Here is a 7,143-nt window from a genome sequence, read left to right on the forward strand (position 1 = left end):
TTTCTCCCAGCATTCAGTTTAGTTTTCCCCACCTAGCTCTTGTTCTGCCCTGCTATAGGTCCAAGGCAGTTTCTTTATTAATCAATATTAATCACAGCATACAGAGGGGAATCCCACATCACAGAATTTATCTCTGGGCTTCCTGGTCACTGGATTCAGTTTAGCAGGGATTCAGATGTCTTTTGGGTGTGCATGACATTAAAGTTGTTTTATGCTGTCCTACTTACCTGAAAAGCTGGCTCTGGAGTCAGGTTATGGCTCTTCCTCCTCTAGACCCAAGCATGCTTGTTTAACCTCCAACCATCCCATGTCAGGCAGGCCACCTGATTTTGTGACAGGGATCAGAGAGCAAAACAAAACAGCTAAAACATATTAGACAACTGGTTTCATTTAACTGCCTAAAACTTCTGCTAAGTTATAAACCTTATCTCAAGATTTGTAAGACTATTAGGTGAATTTCCTGTACTTCAAGATTTGTAAGTGTATTGGGTATGGACAAAAATCTTGTAAAATGTGTAACAAAAAAGTTAACTTGAAACTTGTAACACAAAGGGTTGATAATTAAAAAATCTATATGTAAGTAATTTTAAAGGAACCGTGTGGTGTGATGCCATCTTAGGATATAGTAACATGTATCTTGCTGTCATCTTAGCTGCTGTTTGCCATGGAGATGGAGGCAGCCACATAGCTGGCAACATTGTTAGGTTTGGAGAGGTTGGATGTGATGTAACTTTATGAAGGTGACCATAAAGTATAATCTAACCAAGGAGGCAGCAACAGGTCTCCAAGATATTTTGGGTTAGGATAGATTTTTGTATGATAATTCTTGTCCTGAAAATAATTATAAAAACAAGGTTTAAAAACAATGCTTGTTTAGTAAGGTATTAAAGCGGCACCTCTGTGTGTTTCCATACAAGAACATACCTTGTGCTGACAATCAGTCCTTGTGATGTTAGAGTCACAGTTGGTATTGGTTTTAAAGGCAAGACAGGGGCCATGCAGAGCAAACTGAGGTGTGGCACTGAGTGTCAGGGCTGAAGTTCCTAAAGAGTGTCCAGGAGAGGGACCCTAGCAGTTTTGAAGATGCCAGTGCCATGGGACAGCCACCAGAAATAACAGCCACAATGAAGTTAAGCCAGCTGGGGTCTAAAGATAGGCTGTGCGTGCTGCTGAGGGTGGGGATAGAGAGGTGATCTGCACCCCAGGGGAAGCCCAGAGCTCGTGGTTGAACCAGAGATTGAGCATGCAGTTGCTTGCGCCCTTGGACTTGGGTTTTACCTTGTCCAGACTATGGATGTGCCCTGCTTCTTCCCTCTTGAAGTAAAAAGTGTACTTTATTTCTGATATTATAGGAACCCACAGATTTTAAACTTTTTTTAAAAAGAAATTTTAGAATTCTATTAAAATTTTAAATAAAGCTGGGTGTGATGGTGCACGCCTTTAATCAAAGTGCTTAAGAGGCAGAGGCAGGTGGATCTCCATGAGTTCGAGGCCAGCCTGGTCTACAGAGCAAGTTCCAGGACAACCAGGGTTACACAGAGAAACCCTGTCTCAAAATAAATAAAATAAATAGATATTTTCTTTAAATATTTAAGTTAATAACGCTTTGGGTAGTTTTAAGTTTATAAAATGTGTTAGGATGTCTTTTAAAATATATAACCTGAATAAATAAATAAATGGCTAAAGATTTAGGGACACAGCTCTGAGCACCAAACACTAAACACCAGAAACTGGGATATTCCTGTCTTGTGATTCAGCAAGAGAGTGACAGGCAGTCTGGCTAAAGAGCCGATAGAATGTCTCCTAACCTAAGGTCTCTTCAGGCCAACAGAGTCTGACTAAGAATGTATGTCTAGCCTCCTGCTCTTTGTTAACTTTGTTAAGCTTTAGCGGTTCCGCTAAACTGAGCCATATAAAAAACTGATATTCTGTAATCGCATACCATGAAAGGACCAGAAAATTAAGTTGCCAGTCTCCCTACGGACTGCATTTATGGTCTGATATTTATTCTGATGCTAAATAATCTTCAATGAAATCTTTAAGGCGCAAATTTAACAGAGATAAAGCTGTAAAAATCCTAATTGTATAAATGCTATACACTTGTTGTAAACTGTTAAACATAATTAAGACATACAGGTGAATCAAATTCTTCAGAATTAGGCTCGTAGCTATGCTGAGTTAAAACAAAATTCGTTTACAATGACAAACTTTATTTATCCTCCTGTATGTGTTTTCCAGGTTTAGCCTAAAGCTAGTAACTAAAAACAAAGTTTGTTTAGCTTAGATATACTTAACAAAGTGTGGCCTTCAAAATCTTCAGAGATCTGTTGATATGGCATGTAAAATGTTTAATGAAAAAAGTGTTTCACAACACACAAATGCCAGCGCCTAGTGGTGACCTTAAGGTCTCCAAAGAAGACTATGGGGGGGGGGTAGGACTGGGATGACACTGCCTGGATTGTGGTAAAGCTAACCACTAGGATAAACAACCCCATGCCTTGCTTACCACCAGGCCTGTGCCCAAACTGTGGACAAACAAGCTGCTAGAGACTTGATTGCCATACTTTCCCTAGACAAGGTAGGCCAATCTCTCAAGTTCCTTCTTCACAATCTCTTGGGTTTCTTGGGCCTGGTAACCAAAGACTGATATTTCCTTGGCACCCGAGCTCCTAATGCAACCATCATAGACCATGGGAACCTCCTAGGATTTGGGTAGCTGGTAAGTGGGTCACTTTAGCTGATACAGAGGGGTTTGGTTTAACACTCCCTGCTATAATTTTCTTTCTCAGATGTTTAATGGTGTTGATTTCCAAGCCCCTGCGCCCAGCCACTGCAAATGGGATTCACTGGTATATAGGAAGGATATTAATACCGACTTTTGTATGTTAGTTTAGTATCCTGCCACTTGCCTGAAATTATTCATTATTCCTAGGAGTTTTCTGGTAGAGTCTTTAGGGTCTCTTATGTGTACAATCACATCATCTGCAAATGGCGATACTTAGAATTCTCTTTTTATTTTTCTTCTTTTAAAAAATTTATTTAGTTCTTCTTCAGAACAAAAGCCTACGACTTTTATTTTGTGAAAGAGCCTGCTTCTGTTCGCTGTTCTGTGGTCACACTTCAGTGACAGAGGAACTCTGAACTCTAAGCAAACCACGCCCCAGCATTTTATACGCAAGGGGGCTGGTTAAAATTCTAGGCCAGTACTTTGATAGGTTCACTTTAAAATGTTTTCCATACCAACCGCTTACAACTACTTAAAGTATGGGCTGGTGGGGTGGCTCAGTAGGTGAAGGGACTTGCTACCAACCCTGACACCCTGAGTTCGATCCCCCGGACCTGAATGATAGGAGAAAACTAACTCCTAAAAGTTGTCCCCTGACTGCCATTGTTCCTAATATCTGTTTATTTTTGACTTTGATTTATTTGTTATTTTATTTTATTGAGCTATAGAATTCTTTCTTGTTTGAATCCTTGTGCTTGCTTCTTTTGCTTTATTGTTTTTGCTAAGACTTCCGGTCCTCTATTGAATAAGGTGAATAAAGTGGACACCCTTGTCTTGATTTTAGTAGAAATGTTCTGAATTCCCCCATTCAATATTATGTTGGCTGTAGGCTTATCATGTATATATATCTCCCATTATAGTGATATACATTCCTTGTATTATGAACTCCATCAAGACTTTTAACATGAAGGAATGTGGTATTCCAGAAATCCTTTCTGTACGTATCAGGGTGGGTGACCATGTGATTTCTGTCCTTGAGCCCATTCATCAAATATTTATTGATTTGTGTCTATTGAACCACCCTTGAATCTATACACTGTACCTAACTTGATCATGGTGAGTGACCTTTTTGATGTGTTCTTGAGTTCAATTTGCAGTATTTTGCTGAGAATTTTTTCATTCATATTCGTTAGGGAAATTGGACTTGTAATTTTGTTGTTGTTGTTGTATGTTTACCTCCTTTTGGTATCAGGGTAATACCTACCTCACAAAAAAAGTTTGAAAATTTTCCTTCCTATTCTACTTTATGGGGTGGTTTAAGAAGCATTGCTGTTGATTCTTTTTGGAAAGTCTGTTCTTGGATCTGTACTTTTTTGATGTGGGATTTCCCTCCATATGCTGTGATTACTGTTAATGAATAAAGACATTGCTTTGGACCTACAGCAGGGCAGAACTTAGGTAGGCGGGGAAAACTAAGTTGTATGCTGGGAGAAAGGGGGCGGGGTCAGAGAGAAGCCATGCATCTGCCAGAGACAGACGCCAGAGCTTAGCTGGTAAGTTACAGCCATGTGGCGATACACAGATGAATAGAAACGGATTAAATTAATATGTAACAGTTAGCCAATAAGAAGCTAGAGCTAATGGGCCAAGCAGTGATTTAATTAATGCAGTTTCTGTCATTATTTTGGGGCTAAACGGTCAGGAACCAACAAGTGGCTCTTTCCTACCATACTTTTTTTTTTAAGTTGGAAGAACTTAAATTATTGATTAAATCTCACCACCTGCGATAAATCTAGTCTAAAAAAATTAACTCCAGCACTAGAGAGGAATGTAAGACAGGAGGAGACAGCTCTCAGACATAGCCTCATTTTGAGACTCCTGGAGGTGGGATCATAATTTCTGACTGAGGGTAGTGGTAAGAGCCGATGCCTGACTGCTTTTGCTTTTCTGACTTTCAGGTTGAACCCCAGTTCCTGTCTCTGTGGTTTTTGTTATCTGTGCTATGTGTTGTATTTTCATTTGCATTTGTTTCTATAAATTTTTAAGGTTTATGTCTTGACTTATCCGTGGGTTTGTCTGTATTCCAAGGTTTCTCTAGTTGGTTGGTGTTTTTGTTCCAAGGGGATCAGATACAATCAAATAATCATTTCATTTTTCTCTATTTGCTGAAACTTGCTTTGTATCTAATGGAAGATCCATTTTAGTAGTTTGGGTTGGCAGTCGTCTTTCAGACTTGAAATAGGTCATTCCAAGCCCTTTGGCTTTTAATTTCAGTTGAATGATCTGCAGTTATTTTGAAGGGCTTGACTTTTTTTGTGGATTGGTGTTTCTCTCTGGTTGTTTTAATATACTTTCTCTGTTCTATATGGCAAAAGTGGTTTGTTTTTGCTTGTCTTTTTGGTGTTCTAAATGTCTCTTGTATCTTGTTTAGTATTTATTTTCTTGACTCTGGAAAAGTTTCTGCTAAGATTCATTTGGAAGCCGGGCGGTGGTGGCGCACGCCTTTAATTCCAGCACTCGGGAGGCAGAGGCAGGCGGATCTCTGTGAGTTCGAGGCCAGCCTGGTCTAGAAGAGCTAGTTCCAGGACAGGAACCAAAAGCTACGGAGAAACCCTGTCTCGAAAAATCAAAAAAAAAAAAAAAAAAAAAAAGATTCATTTGGAAATATTTTCCACACTTTTAGAATGGGATTCTTCTCCTTGTTTTTTTGTCTATAACCTATAGCTTTTGTCTTTTCAGACTGTCATGCATATTTCGAAATTCCTACTGGTACCTTCTTATAATTTTACATTTGTCCTTGTTTGGCCATTTGAATTTTTCTATCTTATCTTCAAGCACTGATATTCTGTACTCTTCCTGATCTGTTTGACCAGTGAGACTTTCCATAGAGGTTTCTATTTGACTTATATTTTTTATTTCCAGCATTTTAGATTTTTTTCTCAGTGTTTCTATGTCTTTGTGGAATTCCTCTTTCTTACCTTCTTCTAGCAGTGGTTTCTGTTTCTCTTGGGAGCTTATTCTCTTCCTCATTTCTTTGTGTTGTTCCTGCATCACACAGAACCCCCAAAGACCACCACAGAGCTGGCATCTGTCATCCGACACTCCCCACACAGCGGGTGGGGGAGAATGCCCACCCCCAGGCTTCAGGGTAAGAAGATTTTAAAGGAAAAACTCGCAAGCATGGTAGCACAAGCCTTGGTATTTCGGGGTTGGGTAAAAGTATACAACTTTTAAATTTGTTGGTTGAGGTATAGGGGAATTTAAAAACGGTGAGTGTCAGCAGACAAGAATTTCAAAACAGCGATTAATCAGGTACCTACAAGGATGTTTGAAGCAAGCAGATGTTGTTTGGACACCCTGGTGGGTCACTTTGACCCACCAGGGCTGGTACAGTTTCTTGGGAATGTTTATGACTTTCCTGAGCTGCATTCACACTCTCCCCCCCCCCCCCCCGCCCCCCAGTTAGGTCCTATCTAAAATGGAGTTCTTTCTCAAAAGGAAGTTTGTTCTGCTCTTTCCTTTGAATATACATACAGTTATTCTTTAGCGTTCTCTGACTTGGGTTAGTGGGTTAGTGATTTCTGCAGGATTACACTGCTTTGGCTTTTCCTGTTCGTGTAGTTAGACATTTTGTTGGGACCATTGGCTCCCCAATAATGACTTGGAGACATTAATTATGAAAGCTCAGGCGATAGCTTAGGCTTGTTTCTAACTAGCTCTTCTAACTTAAGTTAGCCCATTTCTATTAATGGACTTTCCATCTCAGGACCTTATTACCTCATTTCCACCCGTCTTCCTTGTGCTGCATCTCTTGGCATCTCTACCTTCTTTTTCCCAGCATCCCCTCTGCCCAGAAATCCTGCCTAGCTATTGGCCTTTCAGATTTTTATTAAACCAGAGTGACTCATCTTCACAGTGTACAAAAAGATTATTCCACAAATGTTTCTTGCAGTACTGTGTTGGCATTTCATTGCCTGAGGTTGGTTTTTGTTTGTTTCTTATTTTTGTTTTATTTTGTTTTGTTTTTTTCATCAGCTATACTATTTCAGTTGAATTATTTGCAGTGTTCAAGTTGGACTTGGCTGTGGTAGGATTGAGATAAATAATTCAGAAAATAGCTGTTGGTCCAGAAACTCAGGGTGACTAATGAAGACTCTGTGTTACTCACTCAGTGGAGTATTAAGTGTGAGAAGAAACACAGCTGCTGGATAGTACTGTGTGTTAACAGCAGTAGCTCCTTTGACTTCATAATTGTTGGAAGATAGACAGATAAAGATAGTCTAGATCATACTCAGATTTTAGTCAATCAGATCAGGGGTGGGAAGAAGTAGGTGGACGGGGATAGGGATAAGGATTAGATCAACCTGGAAAGAAAAGCTGAGGTGGGTAGAGTATCTGAGAAGACAGAGCTGGGATAA

The sequence above is a fragment of the Microtus pennsylvanicus genome, chromosome 9 (genome assembly GCF_037038515.1).
Source record: "Microtus pennsylvanicus isolate mMicPen1 chromosome 9, mMicPen1.hap1, whole genome shotgun sequence".
Classification (NCBI taxonomy): Eukaryota; Metazoa; Chordata; class Mammalia; order Rodentia; family Cricetidae; genus Microtus; species Microtus pennsylvanicus.